This window comes from Haemaphysalis longicornis, unplaced genomic scaffold, assembly GCF_048455015.1.
Source record: "Haemaphysalis longicornis isolate Haplotype H1 unplaced genomic scaffold, Haemaphysalis longicornis Haplotype H1 scaffold_12, whole genome shotgun sequence".
NCBI lineage: Eukaryota > Metazoa > Arthropoda > Arachnida > Ixodida > Ixodidae > Haemaphysalis > Haemaphysalis longicornis.
Genome location: NW_027526225.1, coordinates 10,681,882 through 10,709,401, shown reverse-complemented (window position 1 = coordinate 10,709,401; position 27,520 = coordinate 10,681,882). Strand labels below are relative to the sequence as shown.

The window sequence follows — 27,520 nt, the reverse complement described above, 5'->3', positions numbered from 1 at the left end:
CCCATCTTCCCCCGTTGCTAGGGAACACGAGGAGGAAGACGAGGAGCGCGCGCACCCGCAGCTGTTGCTATGCGGACGACGGCGGCGGACGATTCAGGCTCGCTTAAGAAGTGCATTCGCACTTAAAAACTGGGGCGCCTGTAAAGGGTGCACCACCGCAGATAGGGTATTATGACAGTGAAGTCGGCTTTCGAGCTTGTTAGAGTGTGAGCACAAGGGCGTATGCGTATCCTCACCTCTTACTGTACCATTTCAAAGGTACTAGTCTTTTTTGGACTCTAAAAGCTAGAAAAATTCGGGCAGCTTGCAATAGTGGTGCAAGGCTGGAGAAACAGCAACGCTGGGGGCCGACCTACCTTGTTTCCCTCTTGGATCTCCTGGAAATGGGGAGGGGGCGGAAGGGGGGCACACTGGAACAGCCTTGTAAAATCCGGTTAAATTTGGCCTCATCCCTGAGCGGTCATCCTGGCTTAGCAAGAAGATTGTAAATCTTAGCAAACATTACAAAACCTAGCAACACCGGAAGAAACTAGGTCGACCCCCAGCTCCGCTGTTCTTTTTTTGCAACTGAACACCTATTTCACACGGTTTCAACAACCTACAGAAAGCCAAGCGTGTTGCAGTTCGTAAACATCCTTTTCGCCACACGACTACAGTCTTCTTAATTTTGAAGGTTCAAATTGGTGTTTCACGTGCCAATGCTAAACTTGGGGCATGAGCTGCACCCAATAAGGAAACGAGCGATCATTGCATAAGAGCAATTATTTTGTTTTGCGTTTGGAAATTTCTTGCGAATAGAGCAGTATATGAGGGGAGGTCTTCTTCTTTACAGTGATATTATGCATCCGAACATGGCCTTATTCAATGAACAGCTGAACACGTTTTCCACACCCTTTCAACACCCTAAGAAAAACCAAGGGTGTTGAAGTTGATCAACACCCTTATTTTCAAACAAAAAGGGCGTACAGCTAGAAAAAGGGTGTTGAGGCTCAAGAAAAAGGGTGTAAAGGCCTCCCAACACCCTTTTTCCACCTATGCTACGCCCTTTTTGGCTAAAAGGGTGTAAAAAAGTTTAGTGTGTGCTTTTCACTACCCATCCTTAGAATCCCCTCACCCGCGTTATCGAAAAGATTAGCGATCACAGGGTCGTTCACTGTTCCCTTTCCATACCACGCGTCGAATATGCTAAGGTTGTCAAACACTTGTTGAACTATGCATGCGCTGACACCGAGAGGATGAATAGAATGTTTGAAGAATTTATACCCAGATTCGAATCTGATTTTGGAAATCGCACAACAAATTAAAACTGGCACCTATTTCGTGACACTCTGAAACAAATAGAAGAATGCTGCGTCCCAAAATTAACCATCAGCTCTAAAACTAATGATCCCTGGTTCACACGTAATGTAAAAAGATGTTTAAACAGGAAAAAAACGTGCATTAAAAAAGGCTACGCGAACAAATTCACCGGTGGACTGGCTTAGTTATAAAAATATATCAAAGGAATCCGAAACTTCCATAAAAGAGGCCAAAGACAAATATTTCAACTGCACTCTTCCCAACCTTCTCAAATCCGATCCCAAAAAATTCTGGCGTGTGGTCAATCCTAGAGAAAGTCCTACTGATTCAGCACTAGTGAACAATAAAGGCGACATCTTATCAATGGAGGAAAGCGCTGAACACTTCAATAATCATTTTTCATCAGTATTTGCGGACGAACTCCCACTAAATTTCCCGATGCCGGCCCAACCTGACATTCTCCACCCTTTTCTTGCAATTACCGTAACCGAAAATGGTGTTGCGCGTGCAATAGAACGTCTTCCTTGCAAAACAAGCCCGGGGCCTGATGGGATTAGCGCCAAACTTCTCAAATTAACCTGCCACAAATCAGCATACCTATTGACGCTCATCTTTCAGCAATCGCTTGATACGGGCTGTGTACCGGAGGATTGGAAGTATGCTCATGTCAAACCTCTATTCAAATCTGGCGAAAAGTCCTCTCCTAACAATTACCGGCCTATCTCGTTAACGTGTATTTCTTGCAAGCTACTAGAGCATATTCTTCACTCACACATTATAGCGCACGCAAACAGAAACAATTTACTCATCGAGTACCAACATGGTTTTCGCAACAAGCACTCCTGCAATACCCAACTATTTGAACTGTTAACTGACCTCCATAAATCCATGCACGACTCTGTTCCTACTGATGCAATCTTTATAGATCTTTCTAAGGCATTCGATCGCGTACAACACAAACGTTTATTAGCCAAAGTCCGTAACCTTCAACTTGACGAAAAAACGACACAATGGATTTCCGAGTTCCTATGCAACCGACACCAATCAGTAAAATTCAACAATATAATTTCCAGAAAAAGCCCGATCAAATCAGGTGTTCCTCAGGGATCTGTACTTGGCCCTTTATTATTCTTGGTTTATATTAACGACGTCGGATCTAACATTGCCTCTTCAATACGTCTATTCGCGGACGACTGTGTCGTATATAGGGAAATAACCGTACCAACCGACGTTTCTACCCTACAGTCAGACTTAATGAAACTCGCGGAGTGGTGCCGATTGTGGCAAATGGAAATTAACATTGGAAAAGCCAAACACATCAGATTTTCTTCCGGTACAGCCAACCCTCCTCCCACATATGCAATTAATGACAGCATAGTTGAGACGGCGTCATCAATAAAATACCTTGGCATTTTTCTAAGCTATGATTTAACATGGAACACTCATCTTGAGTACATTACTAATAAATCCTTTAAAAAACTCGGTCTCCTGAAGCGTCGTCTTAAGTGCGCAAACGCAGACACTAAACTTCAGGCGTATAAAGCTTTGATCAGGCCTTCCTTGGAGTACGCGTCAACTATCTGGCACCCTCATACGGCAATATTGACTGACATTCTGGAATCGGTACAAAATAAAGCAGCCAGGTTCATCTGTTCCTGTTACTCTAGTTATGAAAGCGTCTCATTACTAAAGCATAATTTGAACCTTCCTTCTCTTGCCATGCGCAGAAAGTTGTCTCGCCTTTCCTTTTTTCACTCGTTGTATAATAGTGACACAACGTTTTCCCGAAGTTTCATTCACCCTGCTCCTTACGTATCTGCTCGAATCGACCATGCGCATAAGATTAAACCAATATTTGCGCGCACTAACAAATACCAGTTGTCACCCCTTTCTTTGTGTATAAACGAATGGAATTCCCTACCTTCAGCCATAGTCTCCCTCACAGATCCATCGCGTTTCAAGTCTGCTTTATTGTCTTATTTAGAATCCGGTGAACATATGTAGCGATTCTTTTCGTGTATGACGCGTGGTGACAATGCGTGCTCGCTTCTTTTCAAGTTTGTTACATGCTGTTTTGACTCGCCACTTTGTCCCAGTTCCCTCACCAAATGTATAGTTGACAATGTTGTACCCGGTTTTTGTATCCCCCCTTATGTAATGCCCTCTGGGCTTTTAAGGTAAATAAATAAATAAATAAATAAATAAATAAATAAATAAATAAATAAATAAATAAATAAATAAATAAATAAATAAATAAATAAATAAATAAATAAATAAATAAATAAATAAATAAATAAATAAATAAATAAATAAATAAATAAATAAATAAATAAATAAATAAATAAATAAATAAATAAATAAATAAATAAATAAATAAATAAATAAATAAATAAATAAATAAATAAATAAATAAATAAATAAATAAATAAATAAATAAATGTCAAAGTGGCGGAGGCCGCTTTCTTTAAGCAAATCACGACACTGTGCCGGTCTGTTTTGAAATGGGGAATTCGGGGAATGACCGGAATCAGCTGCAGGTGGCCGCTGGGAAGCGGGGATGAAGCGATGCCAGCGATCCGCGTAAACAAACTGCGCCAGCAGGACACAGATGTGCATTGGAACGACGGTTCAGGATTTATTGCTTTCGGTCCCTGTGAGGCTACTCCTAAATCACTATAACTACGCGTCAGTCTTGGGTAGTTTGTTGGTTTTTAGTGTCGCGGCTTCCGGTGCGAATCCTTTCTGAGAATTGATGTCTAGTTTGCGTGGGAACGGGAAAGGAGTTTTGGACAAGGGGTTGGCCAATTGTCCAATTATGAGCTCCGCCTGTGGGTGGCTGTGCGGCCTATAAACGGCCAGAACTGTTAATTATGTGCCCTCCTCTCTTTCTTGGGTACCGTCTTCCTTGGAGGCGCGTTTTTTTTTAATAAAACCAAGGTGTTGGTGGTAGAAGGGGAGGAGAGAGCCCCGCGTAATGCGGGCTCGTCCCGAGATCGTCTCTAGCTCGGATCTGCGATGTCAGTGGTAACTTCTTTGTAAATATTGTATTAAAGTGTACAGTTTGGGGAGTAGACCGTCGTCAGCTATGTGTCTTCGATCAGCGAGCTATCTTCAAAATCAACATCAACATCGACCGATCTCATCCATATTGCGTAATTTCAACTGGAAGTTTTTAATGCTAAGAGCGTCTAAGATGACGTATTGTGCGAGTTGAAAGGAAGAAACAGTAGAAGAAAGGTAGGGACGTTACTTAAGGAAATAATGCGAACTGCCCTGTTGGCTGCGCTGCACATGGAAATGGGACCAAGGGGCTTGAACGGGAAAGAAAGGACTGGTATAAAATAAAAAATAGCAAAATGAGGAACAATACTAAACAGGGCGTGGAAATGGCAAGTACAACGACAACACCACGGAGAAAGAAAAAGAAACGGCATATATAAGCAGGAAAAACGATTAATAAAAAATAGCAAAATGAGTAAAGCACGAAACAGGGCGTGTAAATGGCAAGTACAACGACAAAACTACGGAGAAAAAAAAGAAATGGCATAAAGATAAGCAGGAAAAACGATACAATCGGCAAACGAAGAATCCCACACACTGGTAACGCCCTACAGAAACTCTGTGTGTTTTGCCTCTTATGCACTTAAATCTGCTACTTCAAGACGAGATTGGAAAGGCTTGCTTCCGCTGCACCGTATCTACAACTGAAATATGACTAATTTGGTGTGTACATGATGTAAATAGTGTACATAATTTTTTTGTTTTCCTGAAGTGGAGCTGCTCCTTTCGGGCAGGCTGTCGTGCAATACTGTCTCTTAGAATTGCAGTGGTTTCGTTCATGCTGCTTCTCATTTATGCCTCTCGTTTATGCTGCGTCTCATTTCATTTATGCTACCTCTATTTGTACTAGTCTATTTCCTTCGGCCGCTCTTATCCACCGAAAAATATTTTTGATATTCATATTGGTTTTCCTTCCGAAGGGTTTTGGCTTCTAGCCCCGTCTGTTTATTGCCTTTAATGCTTTAAACCTGTCATGGCTTTTCTGGAGCAAATCAGTTCCCCATATTATTTTCCTCTTTCCTCATTCTGAGAGAGGGGGTTATGACATTGTAAAGAGCAAAGAGTCCTGCGGTGATACTAATGAAGACTTGCGCTACTTCCATTTGTGTTTGTAAGTACTGAAAGCTATACTTACCACCAACCCATAATGGCACTGCATGTTTTGCATGATGCCCTTCTATTCTGGGACCCGCCGCGGTGGCTCAGTGGCTAAGGCGTTGCGCTGCTGAGCACGAGGTCGCGGGTTCTATTGCCGGCCGCGGCGGCCGCTTTTCTGATGGAGGCGAAAAGCAAAAACGCCCGTGTGTACGAGATTTCGGCGCACGTTAAGGATCCCCAGGTGGTCAAAATTAATCCGGAGCCCTCCACTACGGCGCGCTTCATCGCCTGCGTTGCGTCGGCGCGTTAAACCCTACAATCAATCAATCAACCTTCTAATCTGGTTTGCTTTTGTTGAGATTTTTTTTAAGCTCCTATCAAATAGATTAATTGCAGCCTAATGCAACATGGCAACATTAATAATATATGTCGTATGACGTCCCCAAGCACACAACCAATGCCCAAATCTTCTAAACTTCATTAGAGAAAGGAAAATTGTCTTGAGTGAGTTTCTTGATACACATAACCGTAACATTAGGCTTGGGTATTTCATGGTTATTGAATGTAACCTAATGCAATGGCCACTACCTAAAAGCATTTCAATTTGAGAAAAAAAGTTGCCACAGCTGCTGGAGGGGGCTTATAGGTTGGCGCTTGCACTATCAGAGAAAACGTGTTGGTTTAGCATAAAGTGCAGTGAGAAATACGATTTCCATTTACTCGCATTTCTTGGAAACATTGTCCCGTTCGAACTTCCATTCGCTAGAAAAGCAAGCAGTTGTAAAGAGAACCTCAACAGATCGCGACGACAATCAACTGACGCATTCAGGGGGGGGGGGGGGGGGGGCGGGGGTAGAGGAATGATTCATGTTAAAATAGCGCTCTGAGACGGGGCCAACAAAGAAAAGACTACAGAGGACTAGAGCTGGACATTCACTGAATTCTTTTACCACACACAAAAGAATAAATACAGAAACAGCGCATGCGCGAAAAGGGGCAAGCAACCAGGAAAAAATCAAAGGAAAAAAAAAACAATGAGGGGGAAGTGATTTCTTTTTAAAGGAAGAAGGAAAATAAATGGACTGGGGATATTATTAAGCTCTCATGGGAGCACACCTGCATTTAACACAGTCCGGAGACTGGAATAGTAGGGGCAATAGGATAGGAGAGAGAAAGTAAAGATGAGAAAGGTGGGGAAAGAGTAGAGAAGAGTAGTTCCACTGTCGTGAATTTTGTCGCACACAACACACCATGAACACGGTTGGCTGGTGTAATGCTGCGTCCGGGAGACAACAAGCTTCGAAGGGAATGGTTAAGCGTGGAGGCGAGCTTACTGTTACGAGGAGCGATGTCTGCGGCATTCCCGACCGCTTTGGAGTTCGCTGGATTGGAGTGCGGTCGACAAACGGGTACTGGGGGCGAGGGGGGGGAGGGGCGGCAAGAGAGAGAGAAGAAGGGGAGCTGGCAGTCGACCGCCCAAACCAGCAGAGCGAAAGCCGGGCGACATCCAAATACAGGGCGATGGCCCGCGCGTACAAGGGGTCTCCGAATTGAAGTACCCCCGAAGCAGACGAGCGTGAAAAAACACGTCCGCTGAACTCCGAAGCGACGACCGAACTCCTGTGACGCATCCACAAAGCCATTTCTCCGAGTGTGCGAAGTACCCGATAATCTACGCGCTACCCTTCTAAGGTGCGGAGAATTCAACACTGCATGTTATGCGTTAGCATGGCCCAAACGTTCGCTACCTGGCGGAGGAAAAATTTCACAAGACGTTTTTACAGAGCACAGCTGTGACGGCGCAATCACTCCAACGGAAGCTGCCACGATGGAATTAATTGGTTGCTAGGTGAATACCCACTACTGCCGCCAACTCTAGCAGGCAAGAAAGGCGGGCAACGCTGTGAGGGTGGCCTCATGACTGCGCTCGGGTTTAGCACGGTTTCAATAAAAAGGCTGACCGGGCAGCTATTCCCCTAGAGTCAGTAGTATTACACTATGCTATTTATAGTCCGGTCTTTACCGCGCTATTTAACCATGTTTCACGAGACACAAAGATTAGGCGTTCAAATATTATAAAGGGTATTTCTAGTACCATTCGTTAGCCATCGCGCTGCTATGTAAAGCGTCGTAGGCAATGTATGTACGTTGGGGATTCAAATCCCGACCATGTCATAGTATTTCTTTCTGGGCAGCTGCTTTAGGTTCCATGGCTTGCGTATCCTATTCGCAAACTCAAAACAAACGTTTTTGATTGAACTGTGAAATTATCATTTCTATTGTCATTCTTTCGGTCATTGGCAGGATTCTTCAGGTTTTAACTCGTGCTTTTTATCAGAAAATCCAATTGTTTTCGCCCATAAACAAATACTGATGTCTGCATTTCAGAAAATTTGAATGTCTGATATAAGGCAAACATAGTTTCCTTCCATCCAATTTATAAAGACAAAAAGTATACTAGGGAGATTAGAAAAAATATGTGCACTTAACCGGCGGCCTTCCGTTCATTTAGTTAGGAATGCTCGTTGGGTTGGTTTTTACAATAGCAAACGAAAAAAATTACGCCCACCTGTCCTCGCGGGAACCCTGGTGTGATGCGACGCTGAAGGGGGTTCCATTGTGCGTTTCCGTTGGGTCGATTACTCGAATTGCGTGCGCAATCGTCGGGTAATGCGAGAGAAAGAGAGAGAGAGAGAGCAAACGTAGCGCGGACGACCATCGACTGAGAGACCGGCCGGAGCGCGGCACTCCGCTTATATGCGCAGCACGCCCGAAGGGGAGGAGACCGCGGAGAGAGAGGGCGCTGCACATGCGCACAGCGCGCTCGCCGCGCGCAGCGCCGCCCACCGGCGGAGTGAGAGCGCGCGCCGCACTGCGCGCGCCACAGATGTTGGGGGAGAGGGCGCGCTATCACGGCGAGAGGAGAGGGGGTTAGCGGAGGCGAGTGGCAAGGTGTACGGACGCGGACAACGACGACGCAGGAAGGACAGGGCCACGGAGTGGCCGCGGAAGAAACAAATTCGAAACAAAAAACAAAAAAAGTGGCCGCGGAAGAAACAAATTCGACGCGTTCAAAATGGCGCCGAAAGGCAGCACGGGCGGGATGAACGGGATCACAAGAAGAAACGAACCACCGCTTGTGCTGTCTCAGCCAGAACAAGAAACAAAATATAAAGAAAATGGTGCCAGCTGTCCATGGAGAAGGCGCGCGAGCATTGCGAACGCGGGAAAATAGAATTACATTGAACAAACTTTCGTTCATTTCAAGAAGGAAGTGAGACAGAAGGAAAGAGTGTCAGGGGTGGCACCAAAAAGCGGGAATGGCGCCACAGTTCCGATGGCTAACCACCACTCTGCACATTTGTCAGCTTTCATGCTCAGTGTAACTGCTTTAATCTTTTGTTGCGGTTGTAAATGTTCTAAACCGATCGGAATAACGGCATGGAATACTGCTACTGCCTGAGTCCGCACTTAGGTGTCGTGACCACATCACTACCAAGCTCGACATTGGGACAAACGAGCGACCAGTGAAGCAATATATAAACCACTGCCGGTTTTGAATTAGTGTTCATTCATGGACAAGCCAAATGCGAGAGCTTGAACACAAAATTATGAACCAGCACAAGAAAATTCAAAAATACTGTTTGTGTAGGTCCAGCAACCGCACGCTATTGGTATACAGTATAGCCAACTTATAGCGAACCCGGTTTTAACGATATAGCGGCTATAGCGAACAAATATTCGTTTCCCGTTACCATTGGTATACATAGATTTTCTGTCCAGATATAGCGAAAAAGCGGATATAACGAAGTGATTTCGGTTTCCCGTTGTGTTCGTTAAAGCGGGCTCGCCTGTATATTTGGAAATCTCTATTTCCCAACTTCGTTTTGTAATTAGGCCAGTCGTCATTTTGACTTATATAAAATAAAATCATGCTATTTGTGTGGTCTGATTCATATTTTTGTTCCCGCGTTTCGTTTGTTCACGAGTGTACGTGGTCCCTCTGAATATTTTGAGGCAATCAATTCCTTAGTACTTCGTTCACATATTTTCCACTGACAATAGACGTACCAACACAGGTCGTCACTACGTTCACGCTGAGACTCTGACACTGTCATTAGAGAGTTTTAGCTAGCCGTTTTCAACGGTACGCTTAGCTATCGGCGGCAGGCTCAGCGCAACCGCAGCCAATGGCGTTCGCTGCCAAGCGCGCCACGCATGCGCGATGGCGCTCCCGCTTGCTATCAGAAAGGAGCGGACCATAACAAACGGTCAGGTAAAAGTCGCTATTCTCTTTTGCGCAATCTTTCGGCGTGGTGTAAAAGCGTCAAACTGCCGCCCCATTCCGTCCGTCAAATTTTCGAACCGTGGGATCAGTGCGGGATTCATAAGCAGAAGGTTACGTCAGGTATGACTTTATTGATGCCTGCAATACGGTGATTTTTACTGATAAATCAAACTCTCCGCAAACAAAACACACCAAGTGAGACCGCCACGCCCCAAAGCAATTATTGCGACGCGGTCTGCTGCACTATTCGGCGCAAGGAACCGGATTTTGTTGATGGATTGATTCATTGATTGGTTGATTGATTGATTGATTGTAGGGCTTAACGCACCGCCGCAACGCAAGCGATAAGGCGTGGTGTAGTGGAGGGCTCCGGATTACTTTTGACAACCTGGGGATCCTTAACGTGCGCCGAAATCTTGTACACGCGGGTGTTTTCCTTTTCGCCTCCATCAGCAAAGCGGAAGCCGCGGCCGGGAATCGAACCCGCGACTTCGTGCTCAGCAGCACAATTGCTTAGCCACTGAGCCACCGCGGCGGGTAATCGGATTTTGCTACAGACGTCACCGAGCAGTGAGGCATCATGACAATGTCTGAGCGGAGTGCTCTCGCGGGGCGAGGAGAAAGGCGAAACAAGGAGGAAACGCCACGCGAATGAGCATGCGCTGTTTTGATTTGCGATACCTCTGCTAATACTCATCGCATTAGCCATATTAAATGCAGAGCATTTCAGTAACTCACGATGTCACCCGCGTTGACGTCCGTAGTCGTAGTCCGCACCCGTCCCCCTACACTATATAAAAAAAAATACTATCCGGCGCCTGGTTTCGATCCCTCGACCCTGCGGGCGGAACGCAATGTACATGGTGATCTACCCACTGCGCCACAAAGCCGATACAGAGTGGGAGGCTATGAACGCGCCTTATATCATTGACTCATTCAAACTACGTCAAGAAGCTGCTGATACAACGCATTCACTACCACCAACTCCCCAAACACTAAACGTTAACGCAATACCCCCACCCCTATGCGACGCATTTACTCGAGTCCCCCTCGCGGGGAGATGGGCCCAATTTTTTAAAGAAGATAATAATAACAAAACTGGTTTATCTGAAAGTGTGAACACCCATGTATCGAAAAATCATCTTCCAAGACCCGTTCAAGAATTCTGAAAAAATTCCGCAAGCTCTCCCAGCACAATACCTTTTCCTGCTTTTTAAAGAACCCCGGTTATGTCGCCGTCACCTGCAGCTTTTCCTGCTTCCATTAATTTGAGAGCCCTTTCTACTTCCTCTTTAGTTACGAGAGGACATCGCAAGCTCTACTTGTACGCTAAGCAGTTTCCCTTACTGTAACGTCGCCACCGTAAAGCCTGGTGTAAAATTATTCTGCCACTTTTGTCATCTTCTCCATGTTGTGCGTAATGTTACCCTGCATTTCTATCAGTCCGTACATTCTGTATTTGCCGATGGCTAGATTAAACCAGTATTGTACGGAACGGCATTACAAGGAACGGCGTTCCTGGAACTAGTTCCTTTTTGGAGGAACGCCACCGTTCCATTTAGGCTCGGTGGAACTGCACCAGTAACTCGTTATGTTTTTGAAGGAACGGCAGGAACGGCGTTCCTTGTGCAAACGTTAGATCACTAGGATTTGGCTGTTTTTGAAATTTACAAGTCACTACTGTGTTGCTCTTCCCATAAGCTGACCAATTTGCCCGCCCTTCAGCGGTACGTGCTTCCTCGAAGGTCAAAGGCAGAAGAATAGAACATAGCCAGCCGCAGATTATGCTTGCTTTCATGCTGGTTGAGTTTACGCGGCATTCGACGAGTGAACACCAGCCTATTCAATTTTTTTTCTCCTTACAATGGAAGAGAGCGACGTATTACTGGAGTGTCCATGATATGCGCGACTTGAAGAGTTAATTCCCAATGGGGCGACTGAAGGTGAAGAAAGAGCGATCCCTGGAGTCGGGGCGCCTTCGGTAAGACCGCAAAGATGATAGTGGCCATTGTGTCCTCAGCTTCTTTTTGGGTGGATTATTGTTGATCATTATAGACGTTTTGTGAGGTCATGATGAATGTAAAGCTTTAACCGGTGTCACTGCGGTGACGCTTCGGAGACAGTGAACTCCGCTCGGCCTGTAAAATTTTTAAGGGAAACCGAAAATAATATGACTGAAAAGGTAATCTGGAGGAGATTCAAGCGTACAGGCCGGGGGGGGGGGGGGGTGGAGGCTGCTAGGACAAAGAATTAAAATGAGGTGAATGTAGGAATGTAAACATATAACGAAAGTTAGGCTTCCCGAACCGAATGGGTGGTATTTGTGTGCACAACCCGTACTGGTTAAATGAGCATTTCGGAGATATAGAAGCTGCGGCTGTTTTCAAAAAGGCCCGTTCTTCCTCCACGACAGTATCCTAGAGCAGTGTTCGTAAATTCAATTTAACAAGGCAGCCCAGCCTACGTAATACTCTTCATAAGGTTTCCTGCATTCTGGGGACTACCTAATGTTTGTTATGTTTTGAATGTTGAGAGTGTGCATGTAATTTATGCAATTCGAGTATATGTAATTTCAAAAAATACATAAAGAAGGCGTTAGACCATCAGAAACGCCGATTAATTGTCTTAGCTGATTTCCATGCCGCAAAAAGAGAGCGAAAAAGATTAACAACCTGTCGTAAATGAAAAAACAAAACGTGTGCTAAAGAATTCAATGGCCTGCATAACAGGTGTCCTAAGGACAAGGTATTAGGCAAAAAAATATAAATGTAGAATTTCTAAAAATACCTGGCAAGGGTCAAACATGGCATCAATCAAAAAATAAATTCACTGCTCCAGATTGTCGCCCATAACCCCCGTTAAGCGAAATAAAGATATAACGGCTGTCGCAAACAGGCAAGCACCCGATAATTTGGTCGCCGAAAAGTTTGCGCACCGAAATGTGCGTACATCGAAATGTCCGTGCACCGAAACGCCTGTACACCCATATATCCGTACACCGAAATTTGCGCACCGAAACATACTGCACCGAAATGTCTTAGGCCCGTCTGGAGTCTGTCTGATGCTCCCTGAAAAAATTCGCCTAGGAGAGTTTCATTGAATTATTTTTATCTCCAGATAATCTGCTGCAGGCGGTGTTAATATGCGTAGAATATACGTAGTTAGAAGTGAGTTTTAAATTTAACACTTACTTTCGCCCCAAGATTATCCCAGAAAAATATGTTTTCATTTAAAAACGTAAATGTAACGTTATTGTAACGACACGTTCCAATGTTCGAAGTGGAACTGAAACGCGTTCCTTTCGCAATAATGGAACTTGTAACGGGAACTCGTTTCGAAATTGGGAAGGAACGAGGAACGAGCTTTCGTTCCGATTTTAGAGGAACGTGTACAACACTGAATTACACTTACTTTTTAAGCTTCCTCTTATTTGCAGCCTTTCCTCGATCACTTCCAGATTATATCGACGCATGTCGTTTTTTTACTTCTGTGAATGAGAATTGGCAGATCGGCTGACTCTTCTTGACCTGCCGTATTTCACAATTTCCTGTCCTTACGTTTCGCAATTATGTCCTTCGTTTTCTTAGTCACTTTTCTGGTTTCTTCGGTACATGCTGCTTCTGCACAGCTTCTGCTCATTCTGTGATTGCAGTTCTTTATTCTCATTTAGCCTGTCTGTTTCGTGTTTGCGCGGCTGATAGTGAACCAAGCCTTGACGAGAAGAACCCTTCGGTTTATTCGGCGGACAGTTTTATAGCATACATTGGGAAAGGGCGGAGTGCACATGAAAGGCGAATGCACACAGCGAGCATGCGCCGCCGCGATGCGATGACAAGAACATGCCACACGCGCGGGTGGGCTGACGCGCTTGCCGCGGCTATCACACACGATGCATCTTCCCCTCAATAAACAAAGCAATAACGACCATGCACAACAACACACTTGATTACTTTCAAGAGCACCAATAGAAAATCTCATGTCAGACCTCCGAATAAACAAAGTAATAACGTACATGCACAAGAACACACTTGATCGCTTTCAAGAGCACTGATTGAAGTGTTCATCATAAGTCAGGCGTTGAGGGGGTCTTCGCGGGCGCGTTGATCTTCTCACCGGTGCGCTCACTGGTAGCGGCACCCCCACTGTTGAACCTGCTGTGTTGTAGTGCGGCTGTGTTGGTATCCGGTCGTCGCCCGCTTCGTCGTCGGAGTCGTCGTCATCGGACGTGTCAGGAACGAAAGGTTCTGTCGTCTTGAGCAGATGTTGCCGGTTTCGGCGAAGAACTTTTCCGTCCTCGGTGACGACACGGTACGACCGAGGCTGCACAGCACGGATCACTTTTGCTTTCCTTGCCCACGTGCCATCACGAATTCTAACTACTTCGCCCTCTCCCAAGGGTACCAGGGAACGTCTGGGCTGTTCTTGTTGTTGATGTTTTCGCACAGTAATGCGAGGCTGTTCACTGAAGTCGGGCAGAGGGGTCCGGAGCCGTCGGCCTTGGAGTAGCTCGCCGGGCGAATTGCCATCTTCCAAAGGACTGGATCTGTAACTGAGCAATCCCAGCCAGAAGTCATCGCTGCCTTCAGTAGTTTTCTTTAGGATCCTCTTAACTACCTGCACGCCCTTTTCTGCAAGGCCATTGGAACGAGGAAACCGGGGGCTAGAGGTGGTATGGGTGAAATCATATCTCTTTGAGAAGAGTGTAAATTCCCGACTGGCGAACTGTGGTCCGTTATCAGTGCATACCTCCACTGGTATCCCGTATCTGGCAAACATAGCGCTAAGCTTCTCAATGACTGTTGCTGTGCATGTGTCACGGAGCAATTCCACCTCTGGGAAATTGGAAAACGCGTCATACGCGCATAGGTACGCTTTGCCACCGTGGTCGAAAATATCCACCCCGACTCTATACCAGGCATGTTCGGGCACGGGACGAATCAAACGTGGCTCACTTTGTTGTTTATACACATGCGTCTGACACACTGCGCATTTCCTGACGAGGTTATCAATGTCTGTCCCGAGGCCTGGCCAAAAAACTAAACGGCGGGCCCGTGCCTTGCATTTATTTATTCCCAAATGGCCATCGTGAATTCTGCGCAAAACTTCGGCGCGCATACTGGCTGGGATAACAACCTTGCATCCCTTCAAAACCACGCCGTTAACTGTCGACAGCTCCGCTGCAAACGGTTTTAGCTGGCCTGTAACGGGTTTGTGGGTGTGAAGACATTCGGTGACATTTTTCAAGTAGCCGTCCTCGCTTGTTCCTTGAATCAGTTTGCGCCATGTTGCCTCGCTTACAAGTGCTGAAATGCTACTTACAGCATGAACTTCGACGTCCTGCTCAGCGTCGTCCTTTCGGGGCTGGCCAACGGGCGCCCGTGACAGCATATCAGCCAATAGCAAGGACTTTCCGGGCACAAACTGCAGGGTGAAATCGTATTTGAGTAGACGAAGAAAGAAGCGTTGCAACCTTGGCGGCATGTCCCCAATCGCTTTCTGAGATATTCCTATCAGTGGGCGGTGGTCCGTTTCAAGCAACACTTTGCGGCCGTACACGAAATGGTGGAATTTCTCGCATCCATATACCACTGCCATGGCTTCCTTTTCGATCTGGGAATATCGTTTCTGAACACTCGTCAGTACCTGTGACGCATAAGCAACTGGTTTCCACCCGTCCCCGTGCCGTTGCAGTAGGGCCGAGCCGATGCCGTCTTGCGACGCATCTGAGCTTGTCTTCGTGTCTCGATTGGGGTCGAAGATAGCTAGAACGGACTGCTCACTCAGCGCGCCACAGACGAGATGCTATTCTTTCGCGTGGTTGGCAGTCCACTCAAAGACGTTGTCCTTTTTTATTAGCTCCAGGAGAAGTTTTGTTTTTTCGGCCAACGCTGGTATAAACTTCGCAAAGTAGTTAACAACTCCTAGCATTCTTTGTACGGTGTGCTTATCGGTTGGGGGCGGTATTCGTAGTACCGAAGAAACAGATGCAGGGCTCGGGCGTATTCCTTGCGCCGATATTACGTCACCCAAAAAAGAAATTTCCGTTACCCCTATTGCGCACTTCTCCGGGTTGAAAAAATTGCAGGAGTGGAGGGGGCGCCCGCAAAGTGACGCCGCCGCGACGCCATCTTGCTAGGGCTGAAGATTCGTAGTTGTTGCAGGGCGCGTCCTGTGCGTCCGCGGAAAAGTGTTGTTGATTCGCGTGTGCGCCATGTAACGCGATCAAAACAACTATGGTTGGTTCATGCGTGTCTTACGATTGTGCAAACAGCGTGAATGCGGCTCCGGTAGTCAAATTTCCCACGTAAGTTGCACGCGTGCAAGCTTATTCCTAACTGGTACTGCTCGTACCATTGTGTCGCGCAGTATTTGCGTGACCAACGTTTAATGTCTTTGCTGGTAGGATTCCGAACGGTGCTACATCAGTGTCTTTTTGTCAGTGCCTTTTGTTTGCCATTTGATAGTATGTTTTATGAATTGCATGTCTTGAATCATAAGTATGTCTTCTTTAGAGCAATAAACACTTTGCTTTCCAAATTACAAACTAGTTTCTCCTTTTTCGGTAGTTCATGTCACTGGCAATGTAATCTCATGGTGTAATTTACCAGAAAGATTGTTGGTTCTTTTTTTGCAGTTTATTTGTGTGTTATGTTGCGCAGAAATGCTATGGACATACTGTCATACTCATGAACGTTTTCTGTGTCAGTTTTTTGTACCTCCATTATGTCTCATCACAATACTGGAATCTGGGTGTTTCCGTTTGTTTTTCTGAAAATGCTGCATTTTATGGTCACTTAGTTTGTTCAATAACTGCTGTTTATCACTCTACAGTGGCAACTCTCAATTGCTTTTTTTCTGACAACTTTCATGATCAGTTCCTGAATTTGAACAGTTTACAATAAAGGACATACGTGTTAATGACTTTGCGAGGTCTTATGTATTTGTTTTTACTTTGTGGCAGCTGCATATCCCAACCTATCAGGTGAAAATAAAACAATGTTCGTGTACTCCGAGATGTGAGTTTTAACGAAATTCTTTTGGTAAAAGTTAATACGGAGACGTCCGACACGGCTCGCCTCATGGTACGCAGTGTTGAATTATAGCTTGAGAATCCGTTACGTCATTTGGAACCGCTGGGAAAGTCCGCAAAGACCACTGCAAAGCACTTGGCATCTGGTTTCTTGCCCCGAGCAAGCAAGGTGGGCGTAATTTTTCTCTTTTGAAATTCAGCGTAACCCTGCATTTAACCGTCCTATGATCGCTGCCTTGAATCTTGCCTAGCACTTCTACGTCCTGCACAATACCCGGGTTGCCACCCAAAATGAAGTCCATTTTGTCTTTGTTTTACCATTGGGACTTTTCAATGTCCACTTCCTGCTCGGTTGTTTGCAGAAGAATGTGCTCATCAACCACAGGTGAATTTTATCTTCAAATCCCACTGGTTCACAGACTTTTCAATGTCCACTTCCTGCTCGGCTGTTTGCAGAAGAATGTGCTCATCAACCACAGGTTAATTTTCTCTGCAAATCCAACTCGTTCACGTCGTGGACTGTTGCGATTGTCGATTCCGAAGATTCCCTTGACGGTTCTCCCTCTTACTTATTGTCTGCCTTTGCGTTAGTCTCCCATCACAATAGGCAACTGTGTTGTTCTCTCCATGACTAATTTCTTGCCCTGGTATAAAATGTCTACACCTTCATTGTCGTAGCTAGTTGGCGTATAAACCTTTTCTATCTTTAACCTGTATCCTGTGTTTAGCCTGATCATAACGGCTGCAACTCTTTGTTCAATGCTGAAACATATCTCCCGGTTTCCTGTTATTTCTCTGGGGATTATGAATTCCACTATGTGTTCTGGCTTCTCCTAAAGTTTTCTATAGCACAGAATATACTTGCTAGTTATGTCTAGAGCCACTAAAGCAGCTACGTGTAAGAATAACGACACTGATGCACACCGGCGGCAATGTTGTTGCATATCGCAAGGGTGACCTGCTTTATGCACCCATTTGCGGCAGACCTTGACGGGCGGAATCGGTCCGGGCGCTGCCAGGCAACCATGACAGCTGTGTGTACTATTTGAGGATTTCGAGACAACGCGCTGGTGGGACAGGGTCAGGCTCGGTTACACCAGCATAGCTTATTTAGTGACTCTGTGTTATGCTAGAGCTAATAAATAAGCTACGCTTTTCTAGTTGCTGTACGTTACGCTTGGCCACGGTCGTTCTTTCTCAGCGGGAAGCAAAGCAGGCGCTTTCCACCTTCCGGCTGATTGAAACAGCTTAGTACAGAGCAGCATGGCATCGCTACTTTGTTTGTGGCCAAAAAAAAAATCACTCTCAACGTCTCATACAGCCGCCCTGTGCCCAGAAAATTACGATTTATCGAAGAACGCACGCGCGCGACAAGCCAGGGGCCCAAAAATGTCAGCGCCCATGGGTCTTCCGGGGTAACAAAATGCCACGTGACACGGATCCCTTTGGTCGCTTTCGGTGGCATCAAACATTAAGAGAAAAGAGTGCCTATACTCCTAAACCCCCTTTAGGAGTATAGGCACTCTTGAAATTAAAGGGGGCAAAGCACCTGGTGAGGATCAGATAACAGCAGACCTCTTCAAGGACGGCGGAGAAAGTGTACTTGAAAAACTGGCAGACCTGTACACGCAATGCCTAATGACCGCAATAGTACCGGAATCTTCGAAGAACGCGAACATCATCCTAATCCATAAGAAAGGCGACATGAAGCACTTGAAAAATTACAGGCCGATCAGCTTACTGTCAGTCGTCTACAAGGTACTTACCGAGATAATTGCTAACAGAATTTCTGCAACCTTAGATTTCAGTCAATCTAAAGAACAAGCAGGATTCCGTAAAGATTATTCAACAATGGACCATATTCACACGATCAATCAGGTGATAGAAAAGTGCACTGAATATACTGAACCCCTATATATAGCCTTCATAGATTATGAGAAAGCATTTGACTCGGTCGAAACCCTAGCAGTCATTCAGGCATTACGGAACCAGGGGGTAGATGAGCATTATGTAAGAATACTAGAGGATATCTACAATGGGCCCACAGCCACCATCATCCTCCATAAGGAGAGCAGTAAAATACCTATAAGGAAGGGTGTCAGACAAGGGGACACAATCTCTCCAATGTTATTCACAGCATGTTTACAGAAGTATTCAGAACGTTGGATTGGGAACAGGTGGTAGTAAGGGTTAATGGGGAATACCTCAGCAACCTCAGATTTGCTGATGACATGGCCTTGCTAAGTAACTGGGGGACGAATTGCAAAGCATGCTTCCCGCACTGGACGAACAGAGTAGAACCGTGGGCCTGAAAATTAATATGCAGAAAACTAAAGTAATGATCAATAACCTCGGGACAGCACAGCAGTTTGAGATAGGTGGCGAGGCAGTGGAAGTGGTAAGCGAATATATCTACTTAGGCCAAGTTGTGACCCCAGATCCCAACCATGAGGCAGAGATAATTAGAAGGATCAGAATGGGGTGGGGTGCATATGGCAGGCATTCTCAGATAATGAATAGCAGCCTACCATTGTCGCTGAAGAAGAAAGTGTATGACCGCTGCATCTTACCGGTACTCACCTACGGGGCAGAAACTTGGAGGCTCACAAAGAGGGTTCAACCTAAATTGAGAGCGACTCAGCGGGCAATGGAGCGTAAAATGATAGGTGTTACATTAAGGGTCAAGAAGAGAGCGGAGTGGGTCAGGGAACAAACACGTGTTAAGGACATATTAGTAGAGATTAAGAAGAAGAAATGGACGTGGGCAGGGCATGTAATGCGAAGCCAAGATAACCGCTGGTCATTAAGGGTAACAGAGTGGATCCCTAGAGAAGGCAAGCGTTGCAGGGGGCGGCAGAAAGTTAGATGGGCAGATGAGATTAAGAAGTTTGCCGGGATAAACTGGTCACAGTTGGCACAGGACCGAGGTAATTGGAGAATAATGGGAGAGGCCTTTGCCCTGCAGTGGGCGTAGATAGGCTGATGATGATTATGATGATGATACTCCTAAACCTGATCAAGTGGCTCTAGTTAGCTTCATATAGCGTTCTCCTGTCCTTCGCTTAACACAATGATATCCCACCTAATGTTCGAGAGCTCCTTCAATAGTACTGCTAAGCTTCCCCCGCTTGACAAGGATCGTGCCTTAAACGTTGGCACCCTCAAGTTCCAAAGTCGGCTTGTCCGGACCGAGATGCTTGCCTGACCACCACCGTGGTCGTGTACCCTACAGCCGCTGAAGACTGAGGCCCGAAAGATTTATTCGTCAGTCATGGGAGGTGGCTGCCAAGTAGTATACCAGGATGGCCGGATCCTTCTCTGGTGAGGGAGGGCTGCTTGTGTACCAAAGAGCTTCCGAGTGTGGTTGGACCTTTCTAGTGTAGCTTCTCAGGTATCTGAGATGATGGTGGTTCCAGATAAGGCAGCAATATTTACGTGCATGTTTTGGGCTCAGAGAGCCATACAAGAAAGAGAAGAAAGTAGAGAGAGTGGGAGAGAAAGAGATTGAAATGAATGTGCGCCCAGCAACTAAAGCTATTAGCGAAACAAGTCAGCAGCATTCCGCAGGTGACGCTGCCGCCACTAGGGCAGTGAGACTGAGCTCGTGAGCGCGTTTGTTTTGATACGCACTGTTGTAATAAAATAGCCTCTGAGATGACACAAGCTTACCTAAGAGAGATCCACTTACTTCACCTCACTTCACTTTATTTCCTAAAGAACCCACAGGGTGGTTTACATAAGTGGTGGGTTGTACGACATAGATACAAAAGCCACAGGTTAAGATTGCAGATGCACAGACACACTTTCAATACAACTTGATGGACAGGTGATTGAAACAACATCGTGGGGAAGGTCATTCCATTCTTTGGCGGCGCGGCAGAGAAATGATGCAGAAAATGTTGAGGTGCCAGATCGGGGTCGGAAGACTTGAAGTGGATTGCCTGTGCGGAGAGAAATGCGTGCGGCGGGAGCGATGTAAGGTGGTTGGTGGAGTGTAAAATGAATCCGGTCTGTCAAGTCTTTCCCTTCGCCGCAGAATTGCTACTTTGCCACTGTGCCACAATTTGTACCACAGCTTATTCCCCCTGGCGGATGGCATCTCACACTTGCGGCTGGCGGATGGCAAATGAGCAACTGTATGCACATAAAATGCACCAAAATATTTGACCACCTTAGCTAACGACAGACGACAAATCTTCTGGCTGTGATTGCCTTAATTTCATTTGGACTCCGGGCCAATCCGTGAATATGAGTACTGATCCCGGAATATCCGCGAAAACACTGAATTTATTCTGACATCCCCTCGGATCAAATTTCAAGCTTTATGTCTTGACCAATCTATTATACTCTTCGTTAAAGTTCTCGCACGAAACTTGTTTAGAAGGACACAGGTTCATCAGTTAACGTGTGACACCTTCAGTTTTAGACCTGCATTACATGCGATTGTTTCATTTGAAACAATATCAAAGGCCCATTTATATTATACATTGGGATACTCCTCACCCCGGCAATGTCGACAAAACTGCCCTTGAACAAATCTGCTTGATAGCGCCTATTTATACATTTTGGTATCTACAGTAAAACCTCGCTATAACGAAATTCCTTTACTCGAAATATCGCTTCATTCGAAATTTCGTGTGGTCCCAACCCAAACGCACGCATTTTAGGCCGCATTACTCGAAGTTCACGAAGAGCTTGACCCGCTTAGAGCGAAGTGGTGAGCGGAGGCTTCGCCGATAAGCGACAACCAAGCGGCGAGTCAGGCGGTCAATATGGCGGGTTAACAAGCTGATGTTTCCCCGGCGATTTCCTCGAGCAGTAGATGCTCGATTTACGCCATCTGACTTATGAAAAAGCGCCCAAATGCGTGATAGGGTGATTGAGTTTTGTTCCTCGACATTGGTCAATTGCGTGGGCGCGACCGTGCGCGAACACTGACACTCGAAGCGTAGAATTAAAAGTGTCGAGAGCGGGGCGCGCAAAAACTATTCTTTTGCGAACTTCATAGCTGCACAGTTCGGGAAAAAATTGCCGAGCAATGATGCATTCCTCCTAGTGCAAAACCGGTCATTTTCATTATTACGCTGCTTACCCACAATGAGCGGATAATTAATTTTTGAGCTCTACAAACACGACCTCAGATTGGAGCCGTGGAATCTCCGGCGCTTTACAGCGCGAAACTCTCGTAGCGTTCTGTGACGCCTCCGATCCCTCCCTCTGTAGAAGTGGCCACTGCCTTCGCCGCCTCATTCGCTCTGAAGCCTGCGAGTCGTTTGGACGTCAGTCCAGTCACTGCTTGGTAAAATTGAAGCGCGGGTTGCTCGCTCCCGGCAAGAACACGAAATCGCCAGAACGCACGCCTTTTTTGCGTCTGAATAAGGTTTTGCTTCTATGAATACATTGTGCTTTGATTCCTCGCAGTTGTGGCGCCAATAAAGCTCAAGTACTTTAGTTTTCTCGAGGGGTCGCGTATATCAAAATACTGCGTATAACAACATTTTTCGCCGTCCCGCAGACTTCGTTATAACGAGGGAGAGCTATCTTCATCAAAACCTATTCCTCCATGTTGCCAATGACTCCGATATTAGAACAAGAATTCTGTTATTGAAGTAGATGTAGTTGTTCTCACATCCTTCTTGAATGACCGAAAGATTTCTATAGTCAAACGTAACCGTAGGACACCTTTGACAGCCATTACTGTCAGTTCTTGTGTAAAATGTGACCACTCGAATATACGTTTTTTTTAGTATAACCAATTCTGCGAATGACAGTTCATATTTTGTGTCCACTCATGATGTCCCTGACTTTTTTATTGTTTACTGCTTTCTGGATGCGTGATTTGTTGCGCTGCGGGTTCTGTGAAGTTTCATACATGCCATCTACTACTTATTTCTTGTGAAGGCATAAGGGTGTAAGTTCGTTTATGTATTCTTACTTCGGATTGTCGGTTTGTTTTAGGCGTATTCCGTCGTTTGATGAGACTGCTACAATGTCTGCAGCAATTCTCTAGGTTGTCAACAGGAGCTACGTCTTTGTGGTTTATGTAGGTGTTTTATTATTTCACCTTCAATATCAGGAAAAATTTGCCGTTCCACCTTGTTCCCACATTTGGCTCGTAGAGACGTTTGTAATTTTTTTTTTATCTCAAACGTGTAGGTTGGTCGGGATCGAGAGATAATGATGTCTTCGTCGTTTTCTACAAATTTTTGTTGTGGCTCTATGGCACTCGAGTCTTTATTGCGGGTTTTGTAAGGTCGGTGTTCGTGATCTGTTAATTCGTGACTCTCCCGAACTGCCTATAGAGGCCCCAAGCAGAAAAGAAGCAAATATGCGGGTGCAGTAAAAGCTCGTTAATTGGATCTCGAAAGGGACAATGAAACTGTTCGAACTAAGCGGTGTTCGTATTGGCGGGCGGGTGCTGGAATGAATGGACATCGCACCACAATGCGCAGGCAGAACACAAAATGCCACCTCTAGACTTGGTATCGCGAATTAGGCGCTACAACACGTTTCTTGGGCCTAGACCAGCGACCGCGTCACAAAGAAAAAAATTCCCCGCATTTCCCCGAGGGGAAGAATGTGAAAGTGCGAATGCAGGAGTTGAATTTGCGCGGTTCGGTATTGTTCGCGAAAGAGAGATCACACACACACACACACACACACACACACACACACACACACACACACACACACACACACACACACCACTACAAAGAAAGAAAGACGCATTTATTCACAGACACCTATTTGTGTTGTCGTTGTACTTGATTGCTAGAGCGGATCTCAGCTTTGAAATTTCGTGTCAGTACTCCTTTAAGCGGGTGCATTAGCCCTTCTCACGCCCGATTCCTGGCCAATCCCCCACGTGGGTATGTGCCATGTCAGCGGCCAGGCAGCGCGCGCCCATCTCCCCCCGTTGCCAAGGAAGACGAGGAGATTCCTGGCCAATCCCCCACGTGGGTATGCTATGCGGACATCGCCGGTGGACGTAGGTTCAGGGTCGCTTAAGAAGTGCATTCGCACTTAACTGGCCAATCCCCCACGTGGGTATGTTATGCGGACATCGCCGGTCGACGCAGGTTCAGGGTCGCTTAAGAAGTGCATTGCACTTAAAATCAGAAACGGCATGCGCCCGAGCACTGGGCCGGCGGCGTGGCGCCCGCTGAGGAAGCGAAATAAGCTATCGCAGCAGCGTTGAGCGCGCGCTATGCTGTTGTTTTTTTTGTTTCGTAGCTTCATATGCCTAGTAAAGTTGGTTTGATTTTAATTTCCAACACATTGTAATCACTCTGGGAAGGCATCTTCTTCGGGGAGCGGTTGCAACCAGGGGATCCCCGTTCGAATTAACCAGTCGGTATAGCACCCCCTTCGAATGGTCGTAGTTTTACAAATTGAAATGTACAGGGCGGTGCCAAGACGAGGGCGTTAGTTCGAATTAAATGTAAGTTCGAATCAACAGTGCTCGAACTAACGTGCTTTCACTGTATATCTTTACACTATCTGAGCAACCGGGGTTGGACCAATTATAGTACTGCCGTGAATGACACCTGCCAGGAAGCAGTTCAAAAAACGCAAAAAGAACCACTTACACCAACCCTTGAAGCATCCATGCCGATCCTGTTAAACCGATAGCTCACGAGAAACATTGGCAGAACAATTATCCCTTCGTCAGCACCTATATCGCCTATGAGGTTGGTTATAGGGAGGGTGAACAATTCTACCGCCTTTACCAGTCCCCCTGGCACAATTGCGAAACAAAAGCGTCAAAGTAGGGCCTAAGACTGGTGTGTATCTTCAAAGCACGACAGCAGTTTGGGTATAATCGGCCAAAATTAACAAAAAGAAGACCACGAAAGCGATCTAGTCAAGTGCATCAATTTCAATCAGGATTACCGCGCTAATCGCCATAAGAGCAATACCGCAGATGACAAGAGGCGCTATAGAGACTCACTCAGATACGTTACGGTAGAAAGTTTAAAATCGAATAAAAGTGAGATGAACTGGAAAAAAAGTTGCCTCGAAACCCGAGAGGCGCCATTCGCACGGCTATACCAAGGTTTTCGTCATTTCTTTCGCGCGTAGTTGCATCATGCGTTACCGCTCCTCCCAACACGATTTGATTGATTGTAGGGTTTTAACGCGCCGACGCAGCGCAGGCGATGAGGCGCGCTCTAGTGGAGGGCTATGGATTAATTTTGACCACCTGGGGATCTTTAACGTGCGCCGAAATCTCGTACACAGGGGCATTTTTGCTTTTCGCCTCCATCAGAAAAGCGGCCGCCGCGGCGGAGAATCGAACCCGTGATCTCGTGCTCAGCAGCAAAACACCTTAGCCACTGAGCCACCGCGGCGTGTCCAACACGGCACCTACCAGGAACCCCATAATGCCCAAAATCTTTTCAACGCATTGAAGCAGACAAGGAATTTTGATTGTTTACGACGTTTAAATCCCTATTTTATCCCCTGGCCCAAGAATGAACTCATTCGTGAGCTCCCTGTTTTCCCCTCCACAAATGTTGCCAACTGCCACTATCATCATGCCATGTGTATAACCGACAAGCAATAGCTCAAATGGACTCTCCAAGACATCATGGCTTCTTCGTAGTTGGTATATGACCCTGTAATTGTTTTATTAGCTCATGGGATTGATGAATTTGTTGCCCGCATTATGCCGTCCACTAAATTTACGGCTTGCATATTCTTCAAGATAGTTCACTGTATTTAATTTCAACCTCTCTCAAACTGTATAAAATAACCCTTCCCCTCCCATTGTAGCGAAGTGAAGTATAAATATCCGTACTGTCGATCTTCTGTTTTATTACGCTGATCGAATACCTAATTTGAGTGATCGAGCTCACACATTTTAAATGTATTTCAGGAGTCAACGTTTTACCAAATTTTGGTATCGCGGATTCAAGCTCCGGATCCACTCCATATTGCTTAACTTTCCTGCGTGCATTCATAATTTAAATCAATTTGGTATGGACAAACACCACTACACAACAAAATTGCTTCCAGATTTTCGCGACGCACCTATTTATTAAAAATGAACACTAGAAAGCATAATTGTAAATCACTCTGAGAGCTTTCAAATATGCATATTGTTCATTTACTTACGGCTTGATTGAGGTATTTCCAAAACAGTAGCAAGATCACCTGTACCTCCTATAATGGTACCATGGTAGTTCACAGTTCTCCTGCAAATATACAATTACGGCCTAAGATTTTACTCCAATAAAAAGAACTATTAGGGTTTTAGGAACCCGCTGAACAAAAAACATGTGAAGCACTTTCCCGCAACTGCTAAGACTGTGTAGTTTTCATAGACTTTCTGGATAAGCGAGATAACTGCTCCCAAATAAGGGCTAAACATAAGCGCTTGCACCACGGCTTACACCTTCATGGAGTACAACCAGTACAACGTGGCCAGGATGCCCTGTCGGCCCCGTTTACGTAGAAACCACATTCACAAATAAAAATTGAAAACATCTCAACACCGCAAAGGTATTTTCACAAGCGGGCCTTGGTTTCCTGATTTGTGAAAGAAAATGACTACATTATATGTGCTTGATGTCATCAACATCCTCAAACATCGCGTGCATTAAAAATGTAGCTGGTTTCACGTAGATAAGAGCAGCAAGGATAAGTAATCACTATTTATCAAGAAGTGGATAAAAGTACACGTATGTTTTTTAATGTTCTCCGCATTCGTCGGCCACGAAAGTCTGAAACGCTCAGGTTGGCAACAAACCTGAGACATTCGGTGCCCGTTTTTGTGTTTCCACTTATTCGTTTAACTAGTGAAGTGTTGTTCCTGGCGATACATTCACTAGTGACTTAAGGGGATTATAACATAAGCTAGGTGAGTTGGTTTGCATTCAATCGTCTTCTTCCCTTCTTTCATTGATTGATTGATTGATTGATTGATTGATTGATTGATTGATTGATTGATTGATTGATTGATTGATTGATTGATTGATTGATTGATTGATTTAACGCTCCGAAGCTATACATGCACAATGAAGCGCCGTAGTGGAGGACGACTCCGGAATAATTTTTGGCCGCCTGGGTCTTCAACATGAATCGACCAGTTGACAAACAGGCGGTTTCCCATTTCGCCTCTATCTAGGATGCAGCCACTACGGCAGCCACCAAACCTGCATCCTTGGGCTCTACCGCAAGGTCATATGCTTCTGTTCTTGCATCTAGCGTGGCATGTAACATGCAGCCAGTAACCTGGGATGACGTGTCACTTCATTACGCGCCGATATCTTCTATAGATCCGAGCGGCAGATTCAAATCGCCACTTGGACTCTCCAAGCGGGTAGAATCTATTCTGCATCGCATGCGGTGGAATGTCGCATACACGCACAACTTCCTCTTTAAAATGAAACGAACTACGTCGCCACTCTGCCCCCACTTAAATGTGCGAGGATCTCCAGCCCCTGATATGTGAATGTGCTCGATTTAATGCACAAAGTGTGTACTTTTCAGTGTCGTTTGGACTGCCGCTTTCCGTTGACATACAACTAAAAGAGGTTTTAGATCCGCGGAAATTTCCCAAACGTGCCTTACGGACTACAAAAGTTCTGATCGCATACCGGCAGCACACAGGTCTAGACAGAGGTCTAGACCTGTGTCTAGACCTGTGTTTAGAGGTCTAGACCTGTCTAGGTCTAGACAGGTCTAGACACAGGTCTAGACACAGGATTTTGGTCTGTTTGTCTGTCTCCTTCCTTATCTCT

General features: G+C 45.7%; 1 long non-coding RNA gene across 1 annotated transcript in view; it reads right to left on the bottom strand.

Annotated features, from left to right (window-relative positions):
- Positions 1-27,520, bottom strand: part of LOC144161867 (uncharacterized) — a 290,728-nt gene that overhangs the window by 71,198 nt on the left and 192,010 nt on the right. Inside the window, exon 3 of the long non-coding RNA XR_013320510.1 lies at positions 25,893-25,972. This is a non-coding gene — a long non-coding RNA (uncharacterized LOC144161867). The remainder of the gene's footprint in view (positions 1-25,892; positions 25,973-27,520) is intronic.